The sequence below is a fragment of the Mastomys coucha genome, unplaced genomic scaffold (genome assembly GCF_008632895.1).
Source record: "Mastomys coucha isolate ucsf_1 unplaced genomic scaffold, UCSF_Mcou_1 pScaffold11, whole genome shotgun sequence".
In the NCBI taxonomy this organism is placed as follows: domain Eukaryota; kingdom Metazoa; phylum Chordata; class Mammalia; order Rodentia; family Muridae; genus Mastomys; species Mastomys coucha.
Genome location: NW_022196893.1, coordinates 16001868 through 16014209, shown reverse-complemented (window position 1 = coordinate 16014209; position 12342 = coordinate 16001868). Strand labels below are relative to the sequence as shown.

Sequence of the window (12342 nt, the reverse complement as noted above, 5' to 3'; positions counted from 1 at the left end):
TGGCTTCCACGGATAAAGAAAACAAGATAATCTGAAGCATTGCAACAGCCCTCAGACATTTACGATTCCAAGAAACGCTCGTTGGCTAACTCTCCAGCAGCTCCATTTCCAGTGTTTCTGGGTGGATGGAGGCCAGCCGCTCCGGGGATCCGAGGCTGTCATTTGAACTTTTAGCCGGGAGAGCCAATGGGAGGAGGCCTGGGCATTTCCCCCAACCTCTTGCCTCACACTCAGGGGGACCCTCAGACATGGCTAATCAGGGCTTGTTTACTGAGAAAAGAAACAGGCCAATGTCACAAGTTTTTGCATGCAAAATGTTCTCAACTTGACGTTGCTTACCGAAGCTTCTAGCAGCTTCTCACTGGGAGGGATGATTTTTCTAAGACAGAGACAGAAAAATATTTATGTGGAGCTCTTAGTTTGGACTTCAGTGGGGAACCTTACCCTCCCCCCTGTTCAATTTAATTTCGGTGATTTTTTTGGCTCCTCCCATGTAGCATTACTGGCACGACATGCTACACACACGAGATATCCCTGAAGCATATTCTTTCATGTAATTGCCATGTAAGCCTCAGAAGAGGATTAGGATGTCAGTGTTTATTAACCCCGTTTTACAAACGTGGAAACCCAGTCTTGGCATGTCTAAGTCATGGGCAGTGAGAGGGCAGAAGATATCTGAGTGCAGGATGTGACCCTACACCCATTTGACACTGGGCCTGAGTCCCCAATGATGTGTTTATAAAAAGATAGAGAGGAGATATGTTCTATGGGGGGTGTAGTCAGGTGTGGGGGGAGGGCCATCTCAGCGGGCCCAAGCAGAGGCATCCCTTCCACATGAGGGACCAGCCACACAACAGACAGTCGGTATAGTATAGAATAGAGTTTATTCAGGGCATGGGGAGGGAAGTTAAGAGGGTAGTAGAGGCAGAGAAAGATAGAGAGAGGGAGAGAGTAGAGAAGTAGTCTGGCCATGAACATGTGGAGAGAGGGGGAAAGGAATAGGGAAGGGACAGGGGGAAGGGAAGAGCCCAAGAAGGCAAGAGAGAAACAAGAGAGCAAGAAGAGAAGATCTCCTCTTAACAAGAGAGCAAGACTTCCAGAAACGAGGAGGGGGCAAGCAGCCCCTTTTATAGATGGGCCTGCATGGCTGTTGCCAGGTAACTGTGGGGTGGAGCATACCTGGCTGTTGCCAGGCAACTGTGGGGTGGAGTTTAGACTGAATGCTACCACCCAAGCCACAGTGACCAGAGCAGTGGGACATGATGTACCTGGTCACGTGTCTCATCAATAATCAGACTCTTAGGTGAGTGGTTGGGGGTCAGATACTTGGTCAACATCACGGGAAGCGGAGAAAGCTGCTCCTAGCCCCAGGGCTGGCCTTTCTCCCCACAGCCTGGACTCTGCTCCTCTCCCTGCGCCCCCAACTTAGGCTGCTGTAAGCGGATGACACAGCCTCCCTCCAACAGCTGGGCTCAATCAAATCAAGTTCTCAGACGTCGGAACCCAGAACACTCTAGAACCTGCGAAGTTATGGAGAAGTCTCAGACGTCGGAATCCAGAACACCCTAGAGCCTGTGAAGTTATGGAGAAGAGGCTGCACGTGTAACTAAGCGTACGCAGACGGGAGGGTTCCAGATACTGAGACCAGTGCCTTTCTTGTCTGAACCGTTCATCCTAGGCACTCAACAACATGAAACTCAGTCAGTTCTTCACCTGGACGTGCCTGTCTGGCAAATCATCAGCGGAGTCCGGGGAAACCTTCCCCCACCGGCTTGGAGCCTCAGTGGCCAGCCAGCTCCCCACACCACCCAGCTGAGAGGGCTGGCCGGATGGTGTGGCCAACTTGTGTGTCACCTCTGTGTGGAGGCTGGGCTTCTAGAAAACAGACTCAAGTTCCCCAGGAGGCTGACAGTCACAGGGCTGACACCCAGAGTCCTATCAGCCACCCCCTTCACGATGATCACAGGATCTCAGAAGCGGCTGCTAATGTCACTCACTCATGGGGGTGGGCCTTCACATACACACTGCAGGGAGTTCTGCCTCAGCATCTGTAAGCAGATGGAAGGGAGGAGTCCCAGCTGAGCCTCAGAGCCACGTGGCCTGCGTTCCTATCCATGCTTATTACTCTAGGATCTAGAAGAAATCCTTTTCTCACTCTGAGCCTCAGTTTATCTTATCAAAATGGGTATAAGATTTGTTGTTTATGTTTTGAGTCAGGGTTTGTTTCTCTGTGAAGCCCTGGCTTTCCTGACACTCACTTTATAGACCAGGCTGACCTTGAACTCATAGAGGTCCACCTACCTCTGCCTCCCAAGTGCTAGGACTAAAGACATGCAGCACCACACCTGGCTAATGTGAAGATTTAGTATCTGGGCCTGAGGACTCCCACCATATCCGTGAAGAAGAGGAGTGGGAGCCATGAAATGGGCTGTAAGAAAGTACCCTGCAAAAATGCAGCACTTCCTCTCAGGAAGAGATGGAACGATCTAGAAGAGCATCCGCAGCACCTATGCAGGCCACCTGAACTTCAAAATTAGAAAGGCCGTTTGATTTATCATCAGATTTTGCTTAGTGAGTTAATTCATAAACGACTTTCTGAGAATGCTTCCCACAAGAACCCGGGTATAGGTTATGTTCCCTTAACTTGCCCACACGAGGCCCCCTGGGCTTCCAGCATGCTTGTACCTGCTTGGGCTTAACCACCTGGCTGCAGGTGTCTCCCCACCAGAGCACAGTGACTCTAGTGCCCAGTGGGCAGACCTGCCTAGTGGGCTCAATCCAGTAGACTGTTGTGGAAGAAAGCCTCCATTCTGTAAAAGCAATATCACCAAGCAGGTTCAGTCCCCAGGCCTCAGATTGGTCATTGGTTTCCTTCTCCCTTCACATCAAATGTGCAAGGATGCCCACCTGCATCATCCTTGGCTTTGCCAGGTAGCCGGTCCTGTTTCACCGTTTCTGCTGCTTTGCCATGACCGGGTGATTGAAGGAGTCGTGTCCTTCTGGTCTTTCTGCTGAGCCCTTCCTTGCCTTTGTACTCGTGCCTGATCCCAGAAGCCACGAAGTCAGCTCTTCTCCTCGGGGCCTTTGCACGGCAGTCCCCTGCCTTCAGCCTTGAGTGCTTCCTGCGGAAGCCTTCCCTTGCTTGAGATGTTGAGAGGTGTCACTTGGATCCTCAGAAGATAGACTTACCTCTCTGGATGGCTGTTGCTCTCAGAAGACTGTCTTGTCTGAAAGAAAAGCTGCCTGTCCAAAGCCATGTCTCCTTCCAGAGTGGCCACATCCAATCACTGATGTGTGTGTGCATCTAATGGCTGGTAGCCCTGATTCCTGATGATTCTGATGACTTATTCATATGTAGAGCTCTTCATGGGCTTGGCTGGAGCCCTTGTGCCCCCGGATCCCAGCTCAGTTTCTGTCTCTGTCTAAGCCTGCTTCCATTGGCTCCCACAAACCCATTCATGCCAGTGACATTGTCTGGAAAAAGCCCTGCATACTACCCTCCCAGTCACTGTGTGGTCCTTGTCACCCACCTCTAGTAGCAGCAGCCCTCCCCAAATGCACCCACTTTCCTTCTCATGGGTACCTGTCACCCTCTGCACAAGCAGATTTTGTTGTTCACATGTCTATGATTTATTCTCCCATCACAATATAAGCTCTATAAAGGCAGGAGCAGGTGTAGTTTATATGCCTTGAATTCTATGGCCTATTCTAGTGCCTGGTCCTCCGAGCACCCAGTCAAAACATGTAGAACAAGTAAAGTCAATTGACCCATCACCGTTGGCAAGATTCCCCAGGTCACAACCCCAATTCTAGAGTGTTGCTCATTGTGTTGTGTGGATCCTGATGTTTGACTCCCATCTCCTGGAGACCAGGGGATCAGGTGGTGATTTTAGTTTTAACTGCCCCAACAGCATGGCTTTGGAATGGACCTGACTTGGGGGATGGGGAATGAGGAAATGGCAAATATACATACAGAAACGCTGGCGTCGGGTGGGCTGGGGAAGCTGGAAGCCCTGGAGGAGAAACTCCATGTGTTTATTTGAACAGCTCATGGAGGGGGCTGGTTTTTGGTTGATCATGGTAGGGCCTGTCTGTGGGGGAGCAGTCTCAGGCTGCAGTCTTGGGGAGGAGGAAGCTGCGGTTGATAATTTCTGCACACACTGTCATCATCCGTACTTGGACCAGGGCAAGACCTTGCCATTGCCCTAAGCCTGACTCAGGACAAGCCTGGCATTCCCACGAGTCTGAGGCATTGGTGTCTTTCCCACGGCCATGCTTCAGTCATAAATACTCATTCATACAAGGGTATGCAAGCTTCCTACATTTATCCAACTTGCTAATAAAAACATCAACATCACGTTCAGCCATTTTGTGGGTCCGTTTGAGTTGGGCCTTGTCTATGTATTTGCTTCTTTGTTCCTGTCCCTCTGCTCTCTCTACTGCATGTCATTTCTTACTCACTCCCCAGTTGTTAGGTTTGAACCTAGGTAATGAGCTAAGCCAGAGCTCTCCCACTCACTGTGTGGTTTGAACGAGAATGTCTCCCATAGGCTCAGATGTTTGAACACTTTGTCCCCAGTTGGGGGCACTGTTTGAGTAGGTTTTGGAGGTGTAGCTTTGCTGGAAGAAGTATGTCACTGGAGGTAGGGTTTGAGGTTTCAAAAGCCATATACTGTTTAGAGTTTGTTGGTTTTGCTTCCTGCTTATGATTCAAGATGTGAACTCTCACATCCTGTTAAAACCAGCTGCTTTCTGCCATGCTTTCCTGTCACAATGGGCTCTTACACCTCAGGAATCGTAAGCCCAAATACACCTTTCCTTATGTAAGTTGCCTTGGTTATGGTGTTTTATCACAGCAACGGAAAAGAGACTAAGACATCCACTGAGCTCCACCCCAGCCTCTAATTGCCACAGCCAGGGCCATACCACTGTGCCTGCTACACCATAGCTCTCTGATGGTTTGAATAGGTATGACCCCCATAGATTCATGTGTGTGAATGCTCGGTCCATAGGGAATGGCATTATTAGGAGGTATGTCACTATTAGGAGGTATTAGGAAGTATGTCACTGTGGAGACAGGCTTTGAGGTCTCCTCTATGCTCAAGCAATGCCCAGTGTGGAACACAGTCCCTTCACAGTCCCTTTCTGCTGCTTTCAGATCAAGGTGAAGAACTCTCAGTTCCTCCATCCCTATGGCTGCCTGCAGGCTGCCATGATAATAATGGACTGAACCTCTGAAACTGTAAGCCAGCCCCATTAAATGCTTCCTTTATAAGAGTTGCCTTGGGCTGGGCAGGCGCATGCCTTTAATCCCAGCACTTGGGAGGCAGAGGCAGGCGGATTTCTGAGTTCGAGGCCAGCCTGGTCTACAGAGTGAGTTCCAGGACGGCCAGGGCTATACAGAGAAATCCTGTCTCGAAAAACAAAAACAAAACAAAAAACAAACAAAAAAACAGAAAAACAAAACAAAACAACAAAAAAAAGAAGTTACCTTGGTCATGGTGTCTCTTCACAGCAGTAAAACCCTAACTAGGACAAGCTCTCTCTAGGTACATGTCAGATAAATGTAAAACAAGCCCTTCCTTCCAGAGTGTGAGCTCTCTGGGGGCAGAGTCTGCAGAGAAGAGTTGCCCAGCATTAGGGCATGACTTACAGGGGCTATCAGCCAATCCCAGGTTGAATGTGATTCAGTGTGAGTGCTGCCAGTCTCTACATGTTGAAGTTATCAGAGAGCATGCTCAGCCAAGCCGGGTGTTGTGGGAACGTGACCACCAGCTCTGACCTGATGGCTCTGTGCTTTCTGCCTGCCCAGAAATGAACTGCTCTATCCTAGTAGAGTGCTCAGACCTGAGTGATAGCTTACACAGCTCCCCTGAGAGGAAATGGTTGTCACATTCACTGACACCGTTGAGGCCTTCCTCTGCTGGGAGAAACCAAAGACTTAGGTTCAATTCAAATTTAGATTAAATGAACTCATTCGTACTGCTTGTTGGCTGGCAGGCAGCCTTAGAGCCAAGACAGCCTGCTGTGCGGAAGTAGGGTCCAGGTGGAGTTTTAAGGTAGACATCAGAAAGGTGTGTATTACAGCTGTCTATGGAATCCACCAACAGCGGGGCAGGATAACTGTCCTGCTTCCCTGGCTTCCTTCCCGTTAGAGAGTAATAAAGGAAGCATTCCATCCCTTTCCCAGAGCCATAAGCAGAGGCTTTCCAGAGGCAAAGGCAGCTGTTAACGCTCACAGCCCATTATCCCACCCTTATCTCACCTGCAGGCCACTAGGATCTCCTAGACATTCCAGAGCAAAAAGTCAACTAACGGCCCTTATCCGGATGCCTGGCTCCATAGTTAATTCTCCTTAGTCCTCTCAGGGGAGCTGTGTAAGCTATCACTCAGGTCTGAGCACTCCACTAGGATAGAGCAGTTCATTTCTGGGCAGGCAGAAAGCACAGAGCCATCAGGTCAGAGCTGGCGGTCACGTCCCCACAACACCCGGCTTGGCCGAGCATGCTCTCTGATAACTTCAAGGGCCTCTCTCTGAGGTGCTACATAAGGGTTTTTCTTGCCTGGTTGTCCCTCATGTTAGTGTCCTGCCCCCGCCCCCAACACACCACAGAGCACTCCCCCTTATCAATTAACAGGGCCAGATAACTAGGGTACTGTGAGCCTGGCCTGTTTTCCTATGGCTGAATTCTTCTCTGGTAGCTCCTCAATCATTATATGATCAGTACCTGAAGGGCTGGTCCCTGTCCCAGCTCTCAGCATGTGTGAGCCCTGAGTAGCTGCAACAATACCAGAACCCTGGCTGTTTAGGCTCAGAATGTGAAACTCTCCCCAGACAACTTCCCCAGGCAACAAACCTGGGTCCTGCAGGGTTGAAGGCTCTGGGAGTAGCAAGAGGGAAGCAGCCCCTGCCCTGAAGCGACATGCATCTTAGTGATAAAGAGGAGGGCGGATGATGGTTCCATAAATCAGGCAGAAGAGCCCTGGAGGTAGGAAGGGTGCTGTGGAGGAAGAGTAGACAGCCTCTCTACCTAGGGGCCAGGAAAGGCCTGCCTCCTGTAAGGTAACTGCTAACCTGAGTTCCAAAGAAAGTGCCAGCCACGGGGGCTGGAGAGATGGCTTAGCAGTTAAGAGCACTGACTGCTCTTCCAGAGGTCCTGAGTTCAACTCCCAGCAACCACATGGTGGCTCACAACCATCGGTAATGGGGATCTGATGCTCTCTTCTGGTGTGTGTCTGAAGACAGCTACAGTGTACTCATATAAATAAAAATAAATATATTAAAAAAAAAGAAAGAAAGAAAGTTCCAGCCAGTTTGCATCTGGAAGAAAGCTTGCCGAGCAGAGGAATTGGTGAGTGTGGAGGATGCTCACGAAAGGAATGTGGGGCAGGATCGGGACACAGCAAAGAAACAAGGTGGTTGGGATGGAGGGCAATGAAGGGAAGCAGAGAAGGTGGTGACAAAGTCACGTGAACTTTCTGCTCCTCTCTCAGTTGGTAAGATCTGCCTTGCATGTTAACCCCGGCTCTGGGGCTATCTATGGTGGTTTGTATAAGGGAGACATGCGGAGATTCATTACACACACACAACTCAGTGAGAATGAGAGAGAGAAACAGAGAGGGGGAGGGAGGGGGAGGGAGGAGAGAAAGATTGAAGACTAGCAAACAGGATTTGCTGATAAGGTCTCTCCCCCTCCCCTCTCCCTTTCCCTCTCCCCCTCTCCCCTCCCCCTTCCTCTCTCTTTCTCTCCCTGTGTGTGTGTGTGTGTGTGTGTGTGTGTGTGAGTGTAAGAGAGAGAAAACCCAGTGATGAATCTAAACTTTCTACCCAGAACAGTTATAAAATGAGGTTGACATGGACAGAGACAGGAAAGATTGTAGAGTGGATTCTTGGCTTGGGGAGAAGGGAGAACAGCTTGGACAAACTAACTTTTTTTTTTATATAAAGATTTATTTTATGTATGTGAGTACACTCTATCTTCAGACACACCAGAAGAGGACTTTGGGTCTCATTACAGATGGTTGTGAGCTACCAGGGTGGTTGCTGGGAATTGAACTCAAGACCTCTGGAAGAGCAGTCAATGCTCTCCACTGCTGAGCCATCTCTCTAGCCTGACACACTAACTTTTAAACAAGAGCTTTATTCTTTATGTGTATGAACGTTTTGCCTGGATGTATGTATGTTTATGCACCACGAGTGTGCCTGTTGCCTAGATAACCCAGAAGAGGGCATCTGATCCCCTGGGATTGGAATTACGGATGGCTGTGTGTTGCCATGTGGGCACTGGTTCCCCTAGAAGAGCAACCAGTACTGTTAACCACTGGCTCATCTCTTTGGCCGGGACACATTAATTTTGTCATGAGATATTCTAGTTGACTGGTCAAGATGGAGTTCAAGACAGAGACTGGGTTGGAGCCCCACTCTACAGCTGTCTGTTGGACTTAGCTTCTTGCCTTGTACCCTTCGTCCTATAGCTTCCTTAAGGCCAGAATAAAAGACAGAGCCCGGGTTGGAAAGCTGTACTAGAGAGTTGTCACCCATATAAAGGTGGGGGGAATTTAGGCTAAACCTGTCTCCATACTTGGATGATGAAGTATAACCCAAAGTGGCCTCCATGGAGATTGACCAGTAGCCCAGCCTGTTGTTTAAACATGGTGGAATTAGCCTATGAGTTATACTCCCATTAATAAGTAACTGAGGCTCAGCCTGTCATAGCACTTGAACTACAGCCAATCACAGGTTACCAACTGATCAACACGAGTTTGTTTCTGTATAAATCTTCCTTTTTCCTGGCTCTAAGTATAGCCACTGCTCTTTGAAGTATCTTTGATCTCAGTCGTACCTGCTTCTAGAGGCCTTTTCTTGTTCCAATAAAGTAAGTTGGCCCGTTTCAGATTGTTTGTCTGTGCACGTGTGCACACGCATGTAGAAGCTGGAGGTCTTTGGTATCTTCCTTAATAGCTTTCGACCTTGTCTTTCTTATTTATTTATTTACTTATTTTGCAGGGTTTCACTGTGTAGTCCTGGCTGGCCTGGAGCTTGCTTTGTAGAACAGGCTGGACTTGAACTCACAGAGATCCGTCTGCCTCTGTCTGCTCAGTGCTGAGATGAAAGCCATGCACCACCATGTGGGGCTCTACCTTGGTTTTTGACACAGGGACTCTCACTGGCCTGGAGCTTGTCTAGTACAATAGGCTGGCTGGGCAGCTGAGTTCAGGGAACCTCCTGTCTGCACTCCCCCAGTACTGGGATTACAGGAATGTGGGACAATTTTTATATGGGTCTGATGACTGAGCTCAACTTAGGTTCTCATGCTTATGCAAGCACATTAGTGAGCCTTCTTATGTCAGATTTTCAAAAAATATTCAACATTCCAAGAGTGTGTGTGTGTGGTGTGTATACGTGTGGTGTGTGTGTGTGGCATATGTGAGTGTAGTGTGGTGTGTGTATGGTGTGTGTGTGTGTGTGTGTGTAGTGTGTTATGTGAGGTGTGTATGTGCGGTGTATATGTAGTGTGTGTGTAATGGTGAGTGTGTGTGTAGTGTGGTGTGTGTGTATATGTTTTGTGTGATGTGTGTATGTGAGGTGTGTATGTGTGATGTATGTGTGGTGCATGTGTAATGGTGAATGTGTATGTACGTGTATAGTGTGGTATATATATATGTGTATATAATATTATATATATATATAATATATGTATATATATATATATAATATATATATATATACATATGTAGTGATACACACACACACATACACACACACACACACACACACACACACACACACACACACACTGGCCCCTGAGGACTTGGGAAAGCTAGTTCAACTTTCTAAGGCTCTGATCTTCCTCTGGAACAAGGAATGTGAGATAAAGGATGCTGAAGGTTTTAATGTGCACTGGACCAGCATAGTTCTGGGTTCCATAGCTGCAAGCCCACTGCTCCTTCCCCATGGGATTAAACTCTGACCCACACAACCCTCCCCTGGAGAGGATGAGGGTGGAGATGGGGCCTGTGGACTGCCCATCTAAGCAGCTGACTCTGGCTACTAAGACTTGCTGGTCGTGAACTTGAGTTGAGAATGAACACTGGACCAGTTAGTGGACCACTCTGGACCTTGTACCAGAGAAGCAAGCCAACGACACTGAATGGTCTTAAATAAGAGACTTAGTGGTGACTGTCTGGCTTCTATTCTTGTTCCCAGCAGATCCAGATGCTGTGTGTCCTACCCTAGGTTCTGCCCGGACATCTTGTCAACAAAGTTACACTGTGGACCTAAACCCTAGATGGGAGCCTCTGGGTGAGTAATTCAGAAACTAGTCTGGTGTGGAGGAGATGGCCCTAGCTGCAATTTTCTTTCTTGAATATGCTCTGGAGCATTCTGGCCCCCAAATTGTGGCTAGAAGAGTTGGGGTTTCTCTGATACCATTGAAAAAAGGGAGAGTTTGGTGTATTTTCTAGAATGATGGTCTCATGTCAGGGCCATGCTAAGATGCTGATCTCCTTCATGTTAGGTTTCAAACTCGGGACGAACAGCTGAGGTGCCCCCAGGTTCTCCCAGCATCCCTCAGTCCCTATCTGTTACAGACTATATAGCCGGGCTACCCTGCCCTCTACCCTGAACGCTGCAGCCCAGGGTCTGGGCTGCCCTTCCCCCAGAGGCTTTCCCTATATAATCCAGACGTTTTGATTACCTGCCCCGTTTTGTACCTTTGGCCTTCTGGCTGCAGCACTTGTTTCCCCTCTCCACCCTCCCCTCCCCCGGGCCTTCTCCTCATATGGCTCAAGGTCATGAAGGCTCTGGACTCTCCCAGACTCGCCTGCCTTGGGCTAGCCTCTCCCTTTCTACTTACAATAAACCTCCTCCTCCACCATACCTAAGAGCAGTCATACCCTTTTTCTTTTTCTCATTCACCTCATTCATAGAAGAAAACAAAGAGGCCAGCTCTATAGACATGGACTTGGAAAGATTGACGTTGTCAGACCTCTGGCAGAGGCTATGGGATCTATAGTGGGCAGCTAGTCTGAAGGTTATGGTTTAGGAAGAGCCCTGGACATCTAGGGTGTGGGGAGCAACCAGGAACGGAGCTCCACTCTGTAAATAGAGCTCTCTCCACTTAGCTCCCTGCCTGGCTCCCATTTCCTACAACCTTTTTACATCATCGGCTTCAACAGTCCCCAGCTCTGCCTGAAGCCAGGCTTCTGACCGCTGCTCACCGGACAGCATCTAGACCTATTGTCTCGTTGCACTGACACTCAGAGTGGCTGTTGCTCAGGTTATCAAAATGACCTTCCCTCTCAGCCTCCTTTATTTGTAGAGACTGTAGTGCTTGGGGAAGCAAGATGGCCAGGGCTGCGGGGAGGTTTGAGAGGCAAGCCAGGGTCGCCACCTGCTGGTGGATGTGGCAATGGCTGACAGGTTTGTTAGGGGTCCTCCTGGTAGCAGTGGAAGCAGGTGAATGGTTTTTTCTATCTGAACACTTCCTCCACTCCTAGCAAGTAGCTTTGTGTTTCTCTGCAGTCATCCCCCTGCCTCCCTGAGGAAAGACTACTTTTGCTGGTTCTGGAACATTGAACATGTAGAATCGTGTGTTGTATGTCTTTCATATCCAGTATGGTGTTTCTGCTCATGGTTTCTGTCTGTACCTTTTGGTGGAGTTTATCAGCAACTTTCTTCTTGGAATACAACACAGATGTGTGCTTCATTACCTGTTGGTAAACACTGGGGCAGTTTGAGTGTGGGAATATAACAAAATAGAGACATCGTGGCCATTTCTGTACCAGTCATTGTTAAATTAAATGTATTTATTCACTTTACATCTCAACATCAGTCCCTCCCCTCCCACCATCCCTCATGGAGATCCTCCCCTTTTCCTTTGAGAAGGGGGAGTCCCCCTCTACACATCACCCCTTTACTTACCCCCCAGCTTCCGTAACAGTCATTTTATGGACATACATTTTCATTCCTTTTCTGGCCCCTAGGGTAAGCACACAACTGGCTTTGAAAAACCCCTTTTCCCAGTTGCATTTTGGCTCTGACTTTCTCATCTTATCCATCCTCTGACTGTATTTCCAAGGGTTTCGGTATGTTCAGTGTTCTCCAGGCATCAGAACTAAGTCTGCAACATTCTCAGCACCCAGAGGAACTCTCCACCCTTTCGCTGCCACTCAAGTCTGTCCCTAGCAAAAGTATAGCCTGCTGTGTCTCTAAAGATCTATTCTAGACATGTCCAACATAAAAATGCAGTCCTACTGTGTGTAGCCTTTTGTGACAGGCTTCTTCTGCCCTTGGCATCTCTTTAAGGCCATGCATGCTATGTGTGTTCTGTTGGCATTTCA

General features: G+C 48.7%; 1 long non-coding RNA gene across 1 annotated transcript; it reads left to right on the top strand.

The window, feature by feature from the left end:
- The first annotated feature begins 1241 nt into the window (after window positions 1-1241).
- LOC116081725 lies at window positions 1242-4363 on the top strand. The gene is made up of 2 exons (XR_004114982.1): window positions 1242-1303; window positions 1393-4363. It is a non-coding gene; the product is annotated as an uncharacterized LOC116081725 (long non-coding RNA).
- Window positions 4364-12342: the final 7979 nt, after the last annotated feature.